Source organism: Acromyrmex echinatior, chromosome 6 (assembly GCF_024713525.1).
Source record: "Acromyrmex echinatior isolate Ae372 chromosome 6, ASM2471352v2, whole genome shotgun sequence".
Classification (NCBI taxonomy): Eukaryota; Metazoa; Arthropoda; class Insecta; order Hymenoptera; family Formicidae; genus Acromyrmex; species Acromyrmex echinatior.
The window spans coordinates 3,648,434-3,669,333 of record NC_141857.1 but is presented as its reverse complement, the minus strand read 5'-3'; the positions used below and the strand labels follow the sequence as shown (position 1 = coordinate 3,669,333).

Sequence of the window (20,900 nt, the reverse complement as noted above, 5' to 3'; positions counted from 1 at the left end):
CGTGTTCGCAGATCTTTTAATGACGCAACGATAACGATTATGATGACAGGTTTATACCAAGTGATAACGTGTTTTGCATCTTGATATCATTACATCGTATCATTAATGTAATATTTCTAATCTCGTTGAATATAAATTCGAGAAAGTTCGTTGTAGACAGTATACAGATAATTGAGTTACTAAGTGAGATAAACATAAAAAAACTTCACTGCATATAACTCGAAGTAGTTTCGATATCGTAATGATTTTCTAATCTAATGAGCGTTTATGCACACATACACGTATTCTAACATTCACGCATTCGCAAGCGAAAAATTTTTATTCTTAAAAAAAACATACATTTTCAATAATCAGACATTTTAAATAATATACTCCTGGAAAAATTCAAATTTGCGTGCAGAATTTTTCTACATTACAAGTTTTTCAAATAATTATGAAAATAATTATGAAATTTAGATGAAAGAACATTGTCAGACAATGATTATCACAATGTTTACATCTTTTAAAACGAATATAAGCAAACGGAGGAATGACAAAAATCGTAGCGGCGTTCCCATCGAATATCGAGAGGCTGAGAACACTAAGTGCATTTAATCTCGACCACAGTGCGACAAAAAAGGGTCATCGGCTCATCGCCGAACCGGCGGCGTGCGCATCCGAGTTACGAGAAGAAGCATGAAGGGAAGAAGCCGGCGGCAGCCACAGAAGAAGAGGAGAAGGAGAAGAAGAAGATGATGATGAAAAGGATAAGAAGAGAAGAAGGAAGAGAGCCTCGGCGCGTCGGTTCCCTCGTGGCAATGCGGGTGCCGATTACGGGCGGTGGGCTTGAATCGCGACGCGACGCGGCTTTATGCGCCTTGATAGCTAGCTGCACCAGGAGGCGGCGCCGCTACGTGCAACGGCGAGAGCCTACCTACCGGACGAGAAGTCGGGGACCCATTGGCCACCGCAATGACCAATCATCATTTGACATTCTTTCACCTTGCTTCGTGCTTGTGTGCGCTAAACCGCCGCGCTGGGCAACACGGAGCCGTCTCCATGTATGCGTGCACGCACACGTGCGGTGCGTGCACGCACGTGATGTCGCGGGTCGATACATCGAACGCGCCTGTTACCACTACTACCACCGTGATCACCACTACCCAGGACGCAGGCGATCGAGAGCACGTCTGACACCCGGCTCCCCAAGCACCGTGGAATATATGCAGCGTCGTACTTAGCGTGCATCGGTAGCCGGCCGAGTACAGGTTTATTATTGTAGGAAAAATTGGAGTCACTTCGAATTTCAAGTCGCGTCTTGATATATGGCACATACGTCCCGTGTACATCGATGTGCCCGACTGATTTCAACGTTGCGTGGAACGACGCTATTTATGAAACTGATTTGCAACGTAGATACACGCGAAGCAATGTCTTTAAAAAAATGGTGTACACCGGTAGCACGATGCTTCTCGACGAGTGATATGTGTTTGGCGCTTGCTTGTCGACTATTAAATTAATCATTTAAGTATGAAGTTGGATTGATTCTAATTTAATGCGCCCGAAGCGTACGGGCATAGATGTTTCCGGCATTGATGTCTCCGTCATTGCTGTCTCCGGCGTTGATGTCTCTAAAGCGCTGTCGAAGTCATTAGTTTTGAATTTACTTGACATCAAGATATTGCATGATAGAATTCTGAAATATTAAATATAGTCAGATAATATAATATATAATGAATTAATTATAATTCTTAAATTATATTAACTTAGATTATTACTAAGATTATAACACAAACAATATTCACAATTTATTCATGCAACTATGTTGCATTTACAATTGTAAACTTGATAATGAATTCAATGAATGGAACTTTCCTCATAGATTCTCCATGCAGATTTCTCATAACACGGTGTGTTGTGTTATGGGTGTGCCCCTTTCCATTTCGTGAACCAAACGAGAACGCCTTTCGCCAATGCACTGCACACAACTGCAAGAATGCGTGGCCAATCTCTTTACCAATTTGCGATCCTTCGATCTCGATTACGGAATTTCATTGAGTGCTTCGGTTAGAAATCGTCTCTTGACCTCCAAACTGCTGAATTTCACTTGAAGATAACTCGATTGGCTTATTGGAAATAATTTCAGCAATTCGCAGAATTTTTAGTCGCCTGATTTATGCGCACGAAGGAAGTAACTCTTCGGCGAGATGAAATATGCACCAGTTATCCAATAAATATCATGAGGTATTTACTAAATATAAAAAAACATATTGTGATATAAACATCATACGAAGCCTTATAATAAATTGTTCAAAGTTCGTTACATTATTCCAAAATTATTATATTAAATATTCCTTTTATATGTATTTTTCTATGATTGATATTATTGAAAAAGTCAGACGAAAGATTTAAGAATTGATTAAACGATTAAAATATGATGAAAAAGGAGCTGGTATTCCAGTATTTTGCGAATACAGACGCAGCTTGTTTACTTCCTCAAACGGTCATTTCAGCAGTCAAGATAATATTTGTGGTCACGAAGTCTCGTGCATTGCGATATATATATATATATATATACATCAGCGCGAGTCTCGACAATTTGCCATTTCAGAATAGAAATCAAGATCGCCATGAAAGTCTTCTATAAGTACTTGATAGCAGAATATTTATTGAATAAAAACGTAATCACTATAAAATATTATATATGCAAAATGTATAAATATTTTATTTAATTTTAAATAATATCAGTTTCATCTATTTCTGTTAGAAAACTTTCGTTAATAAAATATGTATATACCGATCATTAATTAATTGCGTGATTATCGCGATTCGTATCACTATTTATGATCTCAAATCAAGTTGCTTCATGACATATACGTACGCATTACTGATGCGCTGTCACCGGACTTAGGGACATCAGGGACACGCCAAGGGGTTGTTGACTCGGCATGCTCGGAAAAACGCAGACTTAGGCATTCGACGTGTCAGCTGCGACCGATTCCGTGATAGCACACGCTGGACCAGTTCAGCGAATTGAACAGTTCCACTTGCCATATCCCGTCACATCCTGCAAGCATTTCCCTGCCTATTACGGCCACGACGGATCACGGCCTAGGGCAAAGAACTGTTCAATGAAATTCTTCGCCGCGAAAACCCGCCTCTCGGACTCGTGCATCTCGCCCGTTCCGGGAAATAGACCGCGGAATTCAATTCAGTCGCCATTGCGGCTCGAAAATCGCTCACATCATCTTCTTCGAATACCTAATATCGAAGTCGATGAGAAAACGTTTAGTTGTGGTATTTGTACGTTAAATTCTATAGTTATAGGATTAAACGTATTAGGTGTTGGAATTAATTCGTAGCGTTTTACAAGTGATGGGAAGTACTTTCATTAATGTATTTTTTAATGCTCATGTGAAATAAATAACATTCTTTCATTAAAAAACGCTACGAATTAATTCCAACACCTAATATAAAAACTTTTTATTTAAAAAATGCAATAAAGATTTTTATATTAAAAAAAATTATTACTTTCAAATCGTGAAATCGTTTCATTACTTTTTTTTCGTGTATATAATAAACGATGTTTCCTATTTTATTTTGTTATTATATTACTTTATAAAATTTCTCCATGCATTTTTTATCAAATATATATAATAATATATATTATCATATATTATCATATATGAAATATACTTAGAAAATCTATATAAAGAGAGAGATACGATAATTTAAATATTTTCTACTTTAAAATTAAACCTGTCATTAATGATATTCATCTTACTTATTAATTTATTCGAAAGATAAGATTACGTGTGATACATGATATCCAAATATATAACATTTTCTTACGTTTATCTGACGCGTAAAATGTTAAGCGATTTTCAGAGCGTAGCACGAAAAGAATTTTGATATATCAACAGGATATCAACCAGTTATGCATGACAAAAACGATATACCCGCGCGAACATACGACCTCGAACCTTGGTATATCTCTCTCTAATCGCAAGGAAAGTGGAATATACCGTAAAATGTGTATCAGAATGAAACTATAAATGCGTCGTAATACGCACGGTGCCTATGGACGCAGTTAAACTATGCGTCACGGTTCACCGCAGAAACAACAATTATGTGAAAAATGATTATTGCACGACGTGAAGGTCGTTGCGGAGCAACAAGAGTCGCTATTCGAGTGATCATACGCTACAGAGATATTTCCCTGGCCTATCTTACCGGCTTCTAATATTTTATGGCTTATGGAAGTTAACATGCCGATTAAATGCAAATTCGTTGCAAGCGATTAAATCGCAAACACCGAAGAGGCAGCGTCGCGGAAAGATCGTAAACAGTCTGACATACCATCATTGAATATCAAAATGTCGCGCTTGAATCGGTACAAAAAAGAAAATCGATTGAATCGTTGATTTGTCGCACCTTGAATACCTATAAAAGAGATTAGCGCAAAATGATGAATGTTGTCGCTGTAATAATCCGACATACAGTAGTGCGCGATGGGAATAATAAGAAGTTCAATTGCATTGAGTAACGAGGAATTAGGTGACATAATGATTTACTAAGAAACAGCTGTCAAAGAACAGGCATGACATAACAGACTCTAACGAGCCGGAACTTGTTACTTTCCTTATAAAAGTCAGCCGTTATATCACACGCACCGTACGTTAACGGTGAATGGTGATGGCAAGAATACTTTTTAATTTAAATATAATTAAATAGTTTTTATATACCATAAAAGAAAAAAAAGTGAAAGAGAAAGGAATATTGCCATACATTCGCCACATATATATTTTATGTATCGAGACACTAAATGACCCTTCGGTATGCTATATTCTTTCCAAGATACCAATTTCTAGATCTCATCAGCCGTTACTTCTCCTAAGCCCAAAATTACATCCATCGCACAATATAGCCTAGTGTGAGGAGGCGCCGCATTGGCGTGGACCCTCTACTACTCCCGTGTCATCCTAACGATTCCCTTCATCTCCAAACCTGCGTTGGTTACCGGGTCATATGATCATCCCTAAGTGGCTGCGCGACCGGTGCATTAGTTACGGCTAAATTGGTAATGACGTTTTCATTCTAATAAATGATGTGCATGGAGACGTAAGCGCGAGAAAGGTCGGTGAAGGAAGAAAGGATCGGAGTGCTCGAAAGAAAAACGAAAAGAGATAGAGCGAGAAGTCGGTCGTTGTCCAGACGATGATGCACCCTCGTCCTTTCTCTACCGCTCGATTCTCTGCTTAACGTTTCTCTTACTCACGCACACGCATACACACACACACACACACACACACACACACACACACACACACACACAGATTAACATCGTGATGATCCTTTTGCGCTAAACCGTCTCCTCCTCCCGGGTGGAGGATTTTCTCATCGTGTGGAGGACTCGTCAGTTTCTTCGAGAGAGGCGCCCTTGGCCCTCTCTGGACCTCGGCCGGTATCTCTGCGGCCCTTACACACACGTGTGTGTTTGTGTATGTATGCGTGTGTTGCGTACGTGCGTGTGTAAGAGGGCACACGCGTTCTCCACTTCCTTTCGCCGCATCTTTCGTTCGTACATTCGGTCCCGAAGAGTCGAAGGAAGGCCAACAGCGGCAAGAGAAGAAGACAGGGCGTGGCCGGATCTCCCGCACTGCAAAGCATATTTATTTGGTCGAGAAATATCTCCTGCGTTCCCTTCGTCGTCACTCATATCATCTCTCTTTCTCTTTTTCCCTTTTAGCAAATTAACATATTTAGAAGCAACGATTAAAACTGCTTTCTTCTTTTCTCTTTAAAATCTTATGACATACGTTTACAACCAAGGCAGTATCTCGAAGATGTATTAATAATATTGTTATCTTGAATAATTATGTGTGAATTTTTAATTTAAAAAATTAAACGGAATTTATATGGAACTGAAAACTGACTTTTATATCTTTAATCTCTTAGAGATCTCAGGCATATGTTTCATGCGTCTGTATCTTCATTCAATCTTGCCTTTTGTAACTTACATCCAACTTCTAATGGACCTCTGTGCATAGACTCTTTCCTCGTTCTCTTTCCGCGCTTTCCAGTCGACGTGTGACGACGGCTAGAACGTGCACGTGTGTCGGGTTGCATCGAAAGGCGCGTCACGCGTTTCGAGTCGTCCAACGTCGTTTTTCGTAGCGTGGAAGAGAACGTGGACAGAGCGCAATGAGAACGGCTCGTAACGAAGGAACGAAAATAGCAAAGAGGAATAGAGAGAAATGGAAGCAAGAAGGAAGATGGAATACCAGCGAGGAAGAATAAAAACAGCCCTCTTCTGCCCCTTATCTTGCTCTCTTTTTCGTTTCGTTCCCTCCTTTCCATCTTGGCAGAGTCACGTCCTCGGATTTTGTGTCGAAAAAGAAGAGACGAGATGGAGTGGAGGAGATTCAGGAAATTTACGCCTGGATAATTATCGCTCGATCGATTCGAGGATCGATAGACATCCGTCCGACTAGATAACGACTGCTAGCGGATGGATTTAATTACGAACGGAATATTTAATCGGTTTATTTTAGCTCCTAGCCGTGAACGATCTTCAGCTTATGACGGAAATATTATGTTGTTACTTAGGAAATACTTAGAACCAATTTATAATTAATAGAAGTATATTGATTTTAATACAACCGTTTCTTTGTTCCTTCCTTTCTATAAGAAAAAAAGAAAAAAAAACGATTTATCATTCTGATATTACAAATGCAAAATTTGCTCAATATATTTTTAGACATGATTGTGAAATTGATATATTCGCATTTTATAATTTTTTCAACACAACGCTAATTCATTTTTCATATATTATACTTACTTCATATAGCGAGTAATGGAGTTTTTTGATGCGTATTAGATAAATTAATAGCATGAATAATTTTATTTTATTTGAATTATTTTAAGCTAATGAGATAAGCGTAAATTGCTACTCAATATTTATACAAAAATAATGAGTGGGTTTTACATGAGAATTCCATGAATAAAATATTTTCTTAGCCTGATACAATGTTATATCTTCGTATTTATCGGTGGCTAGTTTTCTATGACGTACACTATTCATACACGATTATATATTCGAAAAAGGAAATAAGTGTGATATATAATTGTTTCCGACACACAGTAAGTGTACATTAATTCTCATTATCGTGCAAATTATCAGGGTATATTGCAAACGATTTACACGACCAATTCCAAAAGTGACCTCGATTTCCGAGTGGCATATCGCGTATCGGATCTCTTCTCAAGGCCGTTCTACCAAATGAGACCCGGAATCGAACACCGTACACTTCATCTCGATCGTACACGAGATTTCGCCTTCTCTCTTGCTTCTTCTCGCAATATCTGTCATCGAATTTTATAGTTAAGAGTATTTGTCCTTCGCACGCGCGGTTTCGAATTTTGATGTGATTTCGCTTTCTTCATTAATGACGATAATTTATAAATAGAAACTCCGTTAATTAAATAGCCTACACGATTCCAATCCCGATTGGAACAAAATTGCAAAGTTTATTAAATATATCCACTGAATTAATTTAATTTAAACAGAAATTTGCTCCATTTTATTTTTACACGTTAGATTTATTGATCTTTTATTTTTCAACCATTTCTTACACCGATTCCACGAAATTCGACACAGTTTGTTAAAATTCATAAATATGGAAATAACGATCACTGCGCGAATGGTCGAGCTAATAATAATGGTCGTAACGAAAGCTCTTTATAACCGCTCTTTATAATTCGCTCAGGGAGAGAATCCTGCGGCGCCGATCCAGTCCTAATATTGTAACCGCGAATTACTGGAAATGCCTTATTTCGCGAATGTCACAGACGGCGGAAAAGAGGAAAGAAAAGAACGAGAGACTGTCATGAGTTCTCTTTTAATGCACAGACAAGCCAGAGGTCTCTCATTACAGATTCTGCGCAGAGTATTTGATTACCGGCGACGATAACAAATTTTAGTAATGCGCGTTGAGAACGAGGAGATAATTAATATCATCGAACGCGTCTCGCGTATAAAATTCTTTCCACCAAGGTGGATGTCTACGTAGTTGGAGGAGGGGGAGGAGGAGGGAGAGAGAGAAAGAGGAAACATGCCCGATGCGAACGTACGGAAGATGTAATCCAACGTGACACTGAAGCGGAAAGTAACATCCCGAGGCAATGTAACTCGACGATGTACGACGTGATGAACGAGCGCTCGCCGTGAATCATTTTATGAGTTTTATAATATTGGCCAGGTTTATATAGCCTGTCTCAGAAGTCGCGCACTTTCTCCAAGCCAATATAAGAAAAATGATGGTTGTTACAGATGAGTCAAAATTCTTAAAGTAAATGCGAAGGGGAAAGAAATATGTAATCTGCAAAAAAATGTAAAGCTTGAATAATTTCAAGTGCACGTAATTTTAAATCAATAGGATGATCAATCGATAACGTAAAGTAGAGCTTTTTAATTCGTGTATCGCAAAAGATCTCCAAGTGTGCCGCAAAAATTTTAGAGAAGTTAAAAGAAGCGACAGAATTTAAAAAATGAGTAAAAACGTAATAAGGCGCGAAGTAAAAATATTTAAAAAATTGTCAAAACAACAAGTCTAAATTATATTGCGTTTATTCTCATTTTGATCAAAGCGATTATACCATCATTGCAGTAAAATCACTTTTAAAATAATAAAATGAAAAATAAAAAAAACTTTAGAAGTTTGACGTTTACTTCTGAATATCATGCTGTCGGAATTCGATAAAAGACTTAAGCAAGACGATAGCCATAGCGATAGCGATAGGAACAGAAAAATCCAACATACGGGAATGCATATATCAATGTACATTCCTACGGGCATTGACATATGCATTCCCATATGTTTGATTCCTCTGTTCCTATCACTATCACTATTGTTATCGCTATTTCTATCGCTATCGCTGTTGCCTTCGCATTGTGTTTAGGCCGTGTTTTTATGCTGAGTGCTGAAGCATGTGCACTTAATAATGTACTTTGACAAATTTGACTTGTTATTTAATATGTGAATTGAAGAAGATTGAAAAACGCTGACATAAAGTATTGTTGTTAATTGCCATCGGACTCGGAGATACACTTCTGCAATGTAGCGATTTACCGTAAAATCGTATACGGATCGCCGCTAGAAATTCCAGATACGCGGTTTCACTAAGGAGCGGCCACCATTGGGAAGGGTTAAAGCGAGAAGGAAGGCGGAGAGGAATCGGGTATGGAAGGCCGCGAAAACGATGTCAGCACGACGAAACGCAGCGCAGCGCAGACAAACGGGGGCGGGCGGGGGCCGAGAAAGAGTTTAAGCTGATTCGGTTTTCTCCTTGGCCTCTGGATCACGATCGTTTCCAGCGGAGCGCCCAAGAGAGCAGCCGCGCCGGTAGCCAGAGGGCAGGAACAAAAAAATTCAAAGCCGACGCCACTCATGCCGGCGAACGGATTTTTATATCGAGCACATACGGAGCCGCACGACATGCGTACGATAATGCATGCGCGTGTATGTGTGTATGTGCTCACCATGACTCGCGCGATGCTACTGCACACGAAAAAGGCTATATGTATTTAGCCTTGTATGGATCAATACTCACAAGTATTTCTCTACCCTCTGCTGCAACGCTTTTTTATGTTATTTATCGAGAAAGAAATTATCGAGCTACTAAAATTAAAATATTTTTTAAAAATAGCCATTGTGCATGCTTCCTTCTCCTACAAATTTTTTAATTGAAGTCGGATTAATTATAAGTTCAGTATTAGAAACACTTTTTTAGATTTTAGTATTTTAATTAAAAATAAAATATTTGAAATTTAAAGAAACTTTTAAAGAAAACTTATTTAAAAAGTCTTCTAATCTAATAGAATGTTTTTTCTTAGACCGCCATAATTATTTGTAAGAAATATTTTTTAGGAGCGAGGTTTTTAAAAGATATTAAAATAATATTTACCGACAAAGTATCAAATTATTAGTACAGATATTATCTAACTAAGAATGATATTTCTATCGATACTCAGTTATGTAAACTGAAGTTTAGACTGTACGATGCGATAACGCTTGCGTGTCTAGATAATTTGCAAATTAATATGACAATAAATAAAGTTGGAATTTTCATACTTGCCACAGATGGCAAGGTTCATGCTTGATGTCGACTAAAAACGTTTTAACCATTAATGTATACCAGATTGTGCGCTTGTAAGGTGAAGAAAGCGGGTGCACGTTTCAAAGACAGGCTTTTCCTTCCTCGAAGTGAGGGAGTGCGAAGGTATACTTTGTCCAGGAGTGTTGCACGTATCGCATCAGATTTCACGTGGAGTCTGTGGTTCCTTAGGAATGGATACTGACGCGGTTATGGATTACGATTGCGGCAGTTTACAGCCACGGCTGAGGTAGTGCGGGTATACATAAAACAAGTACATAATACACGTGAAACCCTTCGATTCACCCTTCAAAAGCATACTGAAATGAAATCTGGGAGTTATCATGGAATAAGTCGAATGGATTCCAATTGGAATTATACAATTATTATCTAGATTTTTATTGTGTTTTTTTAGGGAAAAGTGAAATAATTCCTATCGGAATCCATTTTAACTTATTTCATGATAGGTACTCTGAGAAGATTATTACGGAAAATAAGCGGTTAAAAATCATAATCAAGAAATACGAAAAGTATAATATTAATTGAGAAAGTATACATAATTATAAAATAGAAATCAGAATAAACACGAGTGAAAAAAAAAACAAAATAAATTTTAGACGAAAATTCATTCACATCAGTCATTTAAATTACGTAAATATTTTGTATTTAATATACATATATAGAAGAAATTTATATTTTGTAAAAATATTTAACTGCATAAATGTGTTATTCTATGCAGATATATTAATAGACATAATTATTTAGTTCACATCGAAAATTAAATTTATATTCTTGAGTTAGAATTATGAAATGTTCCTATATTTTTTATTCTGTACACATTATTTAGCTTTATTTTATTTCTACGAATAGGACATGCATTAAAGAAAGGAAATATTTAGGCAAAGTACAATTATTTCGAATGGAATGATAATAAGATTGTATATTGATTCACAATTATTAGTGACGGACGATTTATATACGATTGACTTTAACCATTGATAATATCTACCTATTCTTAATATAAAATTGCCAATAAAAAATAATGAAATGAAGGAAGTTTGAAAGAAGAAGTTTGAAGGAAGTGAAGTTTATATAGATTGTAATAAAAATAAATATTTAAATGCAACAGAGAATTTGTTACACCCCATATACATTAAATTAGTAACAAGAGTGATAAGATTCCTGTTTTATCAACAATCGTTAATAGTTAAGTTTTTGTAAACTGCATTGGTTTGTAAATTATTGTTTTATATTATTCGGCTTTATATTCTGCTCTTTGGCTCTATGTTATTTTATAATAATAACATTGCCTAAATTTAAGTTAATTATCAAGCATAATTTCTATATTGCCAACTGTACGCAAATATGCATACATACTATCAACAGTAAATCAGCATAAGAAAATGGCATATAGAAAATTTTAAGACGTAAGCAGTAAAAAATAATTAATATGGAAATTAACATGGATTTGCTATACTATTTACATTATGACTTTACAGTCTCTCTACAATGATTGGCCAATTTACTTACAGCTTATTACTGCTTATTACTGCTTACAGATATAACAGCGTTTCAAAAATCCGACGCGCAGTTTGGCAGAATTTTATACGTATTATATATAAATTTCCTTCCTTTCCATAAAATAAAGAACTCTGATTGATTTATTTTCTCCTCATGTTTTGCAAAAGTTTGTGCTGCGTTTTAGACTCTACGATCGCTACGATTTTTGTGATAGACTCCGTAGAATGAAATTTAATATCAAAGAGTCAGATCGAATAACATTTCGAATAATTGTGAATGCAAAGATTGATCACGTTTAAAGAAAATGTCTTGACGCGAATAAACTAATAAGGAATAATTATTATAAAGTAAATGAATAGCTATGAATGAGCAATCAATGAATTAATTTAAATAAGTAACTGGTAATTAAATTACTGAGAATAATAAGTTCGATTTGGCTCTAGTTCACAAAACATAAGTAAGTTTATAATGACAGCATAAGAAACAATAATATAATACAAATACAAGCAAATATTTTCAGCCGTGTTGACAACAACATTCGACTGATAATACAGTCCATAAAATGAAGTAACACAACAACCGGAGATGACGTATGCCAATGGAACTCAAGTTAAAATAAATATCATAAAAGTGATCCAAGAATAAAATTGTTTTAAAAGCAGTTTTTTTATTACTATTGTTATTATTACATTCTAAATTTTCTCATTTTCTAAATCATTATTTAATTATTTGTATCTATTTATGTTAAATGATTAGTGTAAATTATTCTGCAATTATTGTTGTTTCGATCCTTGGTCTGTCTGGACAGTTTCTTCTATAATAAAAAAATCCGTCTCATTAATTTTTCTTCTTCGTATTGAAATTGTAATAACGAATGAAATTGTAATTCGATTGAACGCAGTGCGCATTGGTACACATTAAAGATATGTTATCGTACGCAAATTAAAGATATGTTTATTAATTAAATAAATAAAAAATAAATGAAAATAAATATGAAAACCGGATAAATCGACCGTGAAATGCTCGATACACTTTATTGTACTGTTAAAATATGTATACTATACTGTTAAAATATGTATACTATACTGTTAAAATACGTATGCTATATAATTCGAAACATTTGCATTTCATTTTTACACTTAAATTAAATCAATATATAACAATGCTTTAATATGGCAGTAATGCGCAATAGTATGTCCAATTCGCCATTATTAAACTTTATATTTTTTGGACTTACTGGAGGCTGTGCTCCTGCTCCACCGTTAGCCTCTTTTCCGCACTAAACCTTATTCATGCATTTTGTTGTACTTTGATACTAAAATAATATATTATAAATTTAATACGTATTAAATTAATATAATTTAATCGGTATAAATATAAAATTCTGCCAAACTTTCTGCGCGTCGGATTTTTGAAACGCTAATGTGTATGTAAATAATTTATTATAAATATTTAAAAAATTTTGTTGTCTCTCTTGCTTATATCCAATCAGAGGAGATTGTTGATGAATGTTTATCCTGTGTGTCCGAAATGTATAAGGGAGCTCCCATACGTCTTTCAATACAAAAAATGCATGAAATTAAGGCATGCCCGTAATGACGTCCCATGGATGCGAACCAGGAATCCGCAAAACATCGAAGCGACAAATTGAATTTCTTGGATTTAACCTAATAAAAAAAAGAAAACAGATTAATATACATGATTGATATCACAGACTTAACTTCTTGACACGTTATCTAAATTTCTTTTCTTACTATCCAGACATTATGCTATAAATTAAATATAATTATTAATTTGATTGATTTTGTTATCGCATCCCAATTTCCATAATAAAAATATTGAACTCATTATTAACATATTATTGAGAAATGAATATCCATTAGATTTAATTTTTAAGAATATTAAAAAAAGGACATTACTTAAGTTTAAACAATTTAATAATTTAAAACTAGATTTGAACAGAAATAAAGAACAAGTCCAATAAAAAGGTTACTTACTTCACCATCCATTTCAAATAGATTCAAAAGATTTTTCGAGAATAATTGTTTCATACGTTTTTACTTATACTAGAATCAATAAATTAAGTTCCTTCATTAAAGGACAGAAGGATAAATTATCAGTTTGTCCTCGTTTTAATTTAATGTGGTATGTAAGATTAATCCTCGAACGGTGGACGCAGGAACAAAAACATCCAAGAATAAAATTATTTTAAAAGCAGTTTTTTTATTACTATTGTTACTATTATATTCTAAATTATCTCATTTTCTAAATCATTATTTAATTATTTGTATTTGATTATGTTAAATGATTAGTGTAAATTATTCTGCAATTATTGTTGTTTCGATCCTTGGTCTGTCTGGACAGTTTCTTCTGTAATAAAAAAATCCGTCTCATTAATTTTTCTTCTTCGTATTGAAATTGTAATAACGAATGAAGTTGTAATTCGATTGAACGCAGTGCGCATTGGTACACATTAAAGATATGTTATCGTACGCAAATTAAAGATATGTTTATTAATTAAATAAATAAAAAATAAATGAAAATAAATATGAAAACCGGATAAATCGACCGTGAAATGCTCGATACACTTTATTGTACTGTTAAAATATGTATACTATACTGTTAAAATATGTATACTATATAATTCCAAACATTTGCATTTCATTTTTACACTTAGTATGTCCAATTCGCCATTATTAAACTTTATATTTTTTGGACTTACTGGAGGCTGTGCTCCTGCTCCACCGTTGGCCTGTTTTCCGCAATAAACCTTATTCATGCATTTTGTTGTACTTTGATACTGAAATAATATATTATAAATTTAATACGTATTAAATTAATATAATTTAATCGGTATAAATATAAAATTCTGCCAAACTTTCTGCGCGTCGGATTTTTGAAACGCTAATGTGTATGTAAATAATTTATTATAAATATTTAAAAAATTTTATTGTCTCTCTTGCTTATATCCAATCAGAGGAGATTGTTGATGAATGTTTATCCTGTGTGTCCGAAATGTATAAGGGAGCTCCCATACGTCTTTCAATGCAAAAAATGCATGAAATTAAGGCATGCCCGTAATGACGTCCCGTGGATGCGAACCAGGAATCCGCAAAACATCGAAGCGACAAATTGAATTTCTTGGATTTAACCTAATAAAAAAAAGAAAACAGATTAATATACATGATTGATATCACAGACTTAACTTCTTGACACGTTATCTAAATTTCTTTTCTTACTATCCAGACATTATGCTATAAATTAAACATAATTATTAATTTGATTGATTTTATTATCGCATCCCAATTTCCATAATAAAAATATTGAACTCATTGTTAACATATTATTGAGAAATGAATATCCATTAGATTTAATTTTTAAGAATATTAAAAAAAGGACATTACTTAAGTTTAAACAATTTAATAATTTAAAACTAGATTTGAACAGAAATAAAGAACAAGTCCAATAAAAAGGTTACTTACTTCACCATCCATTTCAAATAGATTCAAAAGATTTTTTGAGAATAATTGTTTCATACGTTTTTACTTATACTAGAATCAATAAATTAAGTTCCTTCATTAAAGGACAGAAGGATAAATTATCAGTTTGTCCTCATTTCAATTTAATGTGGTATGTAAGATTAATCCTCGAACGGTGGACGCAGGAACAAAAACATCCAAGAATAAAATTATTTTAAAAGCAGTTTTTTTATTACTATTGTTACTATTATATTCTAAATTATCTCATTTTCTAAATCATTATTTAATTATTTGTATCTATTTATGTTAAATGATTAGTGTAAATTATTCTGCAATTATTGTTGTTTCGATCCTTGGTCTGTCTGGACAGTTTCTTCTATAATAAAAAAATCCGTCTCATTAATTTTTCTTCTTCGTATTGAAATTGTAATAACGAATGAAATTGTAATTCGATTGAACGCAGTGCGCATTGGTACACATTAAAGATATGTTATCGTACGCAAATTAAAGATATGTTTATTAATTAAATAAATAAAAAATAAATGAAAATAAATATGAAAACCGGATAAATCGACCGTGAAATGCTCGATACACTTTATTGTACTGTTAAAATATGTATACTATACTGTTAAAATATGTATACTATACTGTTAAAATACGTATGCTATATAATTCGAAACATTTGCATTTCATTTTTACACTTAAATTAAATCAATATATAACAATGCTTTAATATGGCAGTAATGCGCAATAGTATGTCCAATTCGCCATTATTAAACTTTATATTTTTTGGACTTACTGGAGGCTGTGCTCCTGCTCCACCGTTAGCCTCTTTTCCGCACTAAACCTTATTCATGCATTTTGTTGTACTTTGATACTAAAATAATATATTATAAATTTAATACGTATTAAATTAATATAATTTAATCGGTATAAATATAAAATTCTGCCAAACTTTCTGCGCGTCGGATTTTTGAAACGCTAATGTGTATGTAAATAATTTATTATAAATATTTAAAAAATTTTGTTGTCTCTCTTGCTTATATCCAATCAGAGGAGATTGTTGATGAATGTTTATCCTGTGTGTCCGAAATGTATAAGGGAGCTCCCATACGTCTTTCAATACAAAAAATGCATGAAATTAAGGCATGCCCGTAATGACGTCCCATGGATGCGAACCAGGAATCCGCAAAACATCGAAGCGACAAATTGAATTTCTTGGATTTAACCTAATAAAAAAAAGAAAACAGATTAATATACATGATTGATATCACAGACTTAACTTCTTGACACGTTATCTAAATTTCTTTTCTTACTATCCAGACATTATGCTATAAATTAAACATAATTATTAATTTGATTGATTTTGTTATCGCATCCCAATTTCCATAATAAAAATATTGAACTCATTGTTAACATATTATTGAGAAATGAATATCCATTAGATTTAATTTTTAAGAATATTAAAAAAAGGACATTACTTAAGTTTAAACAATTTAATAATTTAAAACTAGATTTGAACAGAAATAAAGAACAAGTCCAATAAAAAGGTTACTTACTTCACCATCCATTTCAAATAGATTCAAAAGATTTTTCGAGAATAATTGTTTCATACGTTTTTACTTATACTAGAATCAATAAATTAAGTTCCTTCATTAAAGGACAGAAGGATAAATTATCAGTTTGTCCTCGTTTTAATTTAATGTGGTATGTAAGATTAATCCTCTAACAGCGGACGTCATGATACTCGCACGCACGGCGGACGCAGGAACAAAAACATCCAAGAATAAAATTATTTTAAAAGCAGTTTTTTTATTACTATTGTTACTATTACGCACAATATCGCTGATGTATATGTGATATATTATGAGATTCACAAATTCGTTGGTAGATATTTCATTTCATAAACTGATAGTTTTCGTTTGATTATGGAATTCTTCTACTTCACGTTCTCACACTCATTGACTAACTAATTTTATAACTTACGAAAAATACTGTCTCTTTGCTTGCTAAGTTAAAATTTTTTTGAAATATTTGCATTTATTACGAAAAGAAATCTAATCACAAATTGATATCATCTGTCTTTTTCTGTATATATTTTCTGTACGTATATTGCACATTTTCACAGAAATAATCTTTGGGTGATTCTTCTTGATTACTTCACGAACGTGATTCTTCTTCTTTTTTCACTTAGATTTCTTAAATCTAAAGGATCAGGGTTATATGACTTGGATTTTTGTTTTTCATCACTATTATAATGAAACAATACTTTTGCACTAAAAAATTATTAGAAACCAATAATGGATTCAATTTTTTAAGAGACTATTGTTCTATCACTGATCGAACGTTGCATATCTTCTTTCTAACTGCTTCTATACTCATCTTGAGGTTGGCTTAGTAGCAGGGTTTACACTGTTGTGAACTGCTGCCTTGCGTTCCTCACAGCTGACTCCTATTTAATTATTTGTATTTAATTATGTTAAATTATTAGTGTAAATTATTTTGCAATTATTGTTGTTTCGATCCTTGGTCTGTCTGGACAGTTTCTTCTGTAATAAAAAAATCCGTCTCATTAATTTTTCTTCTTCGTATTGAAATTGTAATAACGAATGAAATTGTAATTCGATTGAACGCAGTGCGCATTGGTACACATTAAAGATATGTTATCGTACGCAAATTAAAGATATGTTTATTAATTAAATAAATAAAAAATAAATGAAAATAAATATGAAAACCGGATAAATTGACCGTGAAATGTCTCGATACACTTTATTGTACTGTTAAAATATGTATACTATACTGTTAAAATATGTATACTATACTGTTAAAATACGTATACTATATAATTCGAAACATTTGCATTTCATTTTTACACTTAAATTAAATCAATGTATAACAATGCTTTAATATGGCAGTAATGCGCAATAGTATGTCCAATTCGCCATTATTAAACTTTATATTTTTTGGACTTACTGGAGGCTGTGCTCCTGCTCCACCGTTAGCCTGTTTTCCGCACTAAACCTGATTCATGCATTTTGTTGTACTTTGATACTCAAATAATATATTATAAATTTAATACGTATTAAATTAATATAATTTAATCGGTATACATATAAAATTCTGCCAAACTTTCTGCGCGTCGGATTTTTGAAACGCTAATGTGTATGTAAATAATTTATTAAAAATATTACAAAAAAATTTTACCTTTTGATCCATATTGTGTCGAATGTTTCTTCTCTCTGTTGCTCATATCTAATCAGAGGAGACTGTTAATGAATGTTTATCATGTGTGTCCGAAATGTATAAGGGAGCTCCCATACGTCTTTCAATGCAAAAAATGCATGAAATTAAGGCATGCCCGTAATGACGTCCCGTGGATGCGAACCAGGAATCCGCAAAACATCGAAGCGACAAATTTCTTGGATTTAACCTAATAAAAAAAAGAAAACAGATTAATATACATGATTGATATCACAGACTTAACTTCTTGACACGTTATCTAAATTTCTTTTCTTACTATCCAGACATTATGCTATAAATTAAACATGATTATTAATTTGATTGATTTTGTTATCGCATCCCAATTTCCATAATAAAAATATTGAACTCATTGTTAACATATTATTGAGAAATGAATATCCATTAGATTTAATTTTTAAGAATATTAAAAAAAGGACATTACTTAAGTTTAAACAATTTAATAATTTAAAACTAGATTTGAACAGAAATAAAGAACAAGTCCAATAAAAAGGTTACTTACTTCACCATCCATTTCAAATAGATTCAAAAGATTTTTCGAGAATAATTGTTTCATACGTTTTTACTTATACTAGAATCAATAAATTAAGTTCCTTCATTAAAGGACAGAAGGATAAATTATCAGTTTGTCCTCGTTTTAATTTAATGTGGTATGTAAGATTAATCCTCGAACGGTGGACGCAGGAACAAAAACATCCAAGAATAAAATTATTTTAAAAGCAGTTTTTTTATTACTATTGTTACTATTATATTCTAAATTATCTCATTTTCTAAATCATTATTTAATTATTTGTATTTGATTATGTTAAATGATTAGTGTAAATTATTCTGCAATTATTGTTGTTTCGATCCTTGGTCTGTCTGGACAGTTTCTTCTGTAATAAAAAAATCCGTCTCATTAATTTTTCTTCTTCGTATTGAAATTGTAATAACGAATGAAATTGTAATTCGATTGAACGCAGTGCGCATTGGTACACATTAAAGATATGTTATCGTACGCAAATTAAAGATATGTTTATTAATTAAATAAATAAAAAATAAATGAAAATAAATATGAAAACCAGATAAATCGACCGTGAAATGCTCGATACACTTTATTGTACTGTTATAATATGTATACTATACTGTTAAAATATGTATACTATATAATTCCAAACATTTGCATTTCATTTTTACACTTAGTATGTCCAATTCGCCATTATTAAACTTTATATATTTTGGACTTACTGGAGGCTGTGCTCCTGCTCCACCGTTGGCCTGTTTTCCGCAATAAACCTTATTCATGCATTTTGTTGTACTTTGATACTGAAATAATATATTATAAATTTAATACGTATTAAATTAATATAATTTAATCGGTATAAATATAAAATTCTGCCAAACTTTCTGCGCGTCGGATTTTTGAAACGCTAATGTGTATGTAAATAATTTATTATAAATATGTGAAAAATTTTGTTGTCTCTCTTGCTTATATCCAATCAGAGGAGACTGTTGATGAATGTTTATCCTGTGTGTCCGAAATGTATAAGGGAGCTCCCATACGTTTTTCAAAGCAAAAAATGCATGAAATTAAGGCATGCCCGAAAAGACGTTCCGAACAAACATCCGGATATATATTATTTGGAAAATTTCACGTAAATTTTTAAATTTACATTTAAAAATGAACTTTGTTTATGAACTTTGAATTTATGAGCGTTAAATCTGATTGTTCAATTAGAGTATTTTTATATCCACATACAATTTGAATTTGATTTTTTGATATCAGGATTTTGGAAGTGTGTGATGATCGATATTAGCGATCATTGCGTAAATTATGCTTATTTATTGCGCATTGTGCATATAGCTCTGCCATAGTTTAAACTCGATTTCAGATGATGTTTTAAAGAATATGATAGTTAGTTTGATGAGATGCAGCTTTATGTTTTAGACAATGATATGGTTCCGTTTTTTCACCACGAATCTTAATAATATTTTTAATTGTCTTCACATTTTGGCATAGTATTTCGAATACCATGGTTTACTGATATGGTACGTAAACTTATAAGAATCAGAAATAAAACGTTAAGCATGTACATTAACAATAACACCAATGGAAACTGGTTACGTTATAAACAATTGCGCCATTTAGCATTTTCTGCAATAAAGTATGAAAAATAGTCCTTTCTAAATTCCTCCTTACATAAGTATTCTTCACGTGATTTCTGGAGGAAATTTCTGGAGGAATTTAGCATTCTTAGATGGATACAGCTCTTTTCCTTTCCTATTATCTCCGATCATCTTCTTAATCCTGATAAATTAAATGATTATTTTATACAATCTCTTCCTTCCTTTTCTTGTTCAAATTCTATTATTGATCGCTTTCTTCTTTCTCAGCCATTTACTGAGAACAGATTTCATTTCTCTGCAATTAACCCTTGTCCGACGAATGTAGGGTCACTTTGACTCGTGAGTGATAGCTCGGAATACGATTAATGAAAAACGATCACAATGTTATATTTGCGTCGATAA

The 20,900-nt window shown here is 33.0% G+C and overlaps 1 protein-coding gene and 1 long non-coding RNA gene across 5 annotated transcripts in view; one reads left to right on the top strand and one right to left on the bottom strand.

The window, feature by feature from the left end:
• Positions 1-20,900, top strand: part of LOC147909273 (uncharacterized) — a 164,035-nt gene that overhangs the window by 128,678 nt on the left and 14,457 nt on the right. The window lies entirely within an intron of this gene.
• On the bottom strand, positions 12,303-19,605 carry LOC105153907 (uncharacterized). Its single transcript, XR_015545375.1, has 3 exons — positions 18,339-19,605; positions 18,108-18,185; positions 12,303-17,683 (listed from the first exon to the last, which is right to left on the bottom strand). It is a non-coding gene; the product is annotated as an uncharacterized LOC105153907 (long non-coding RNA).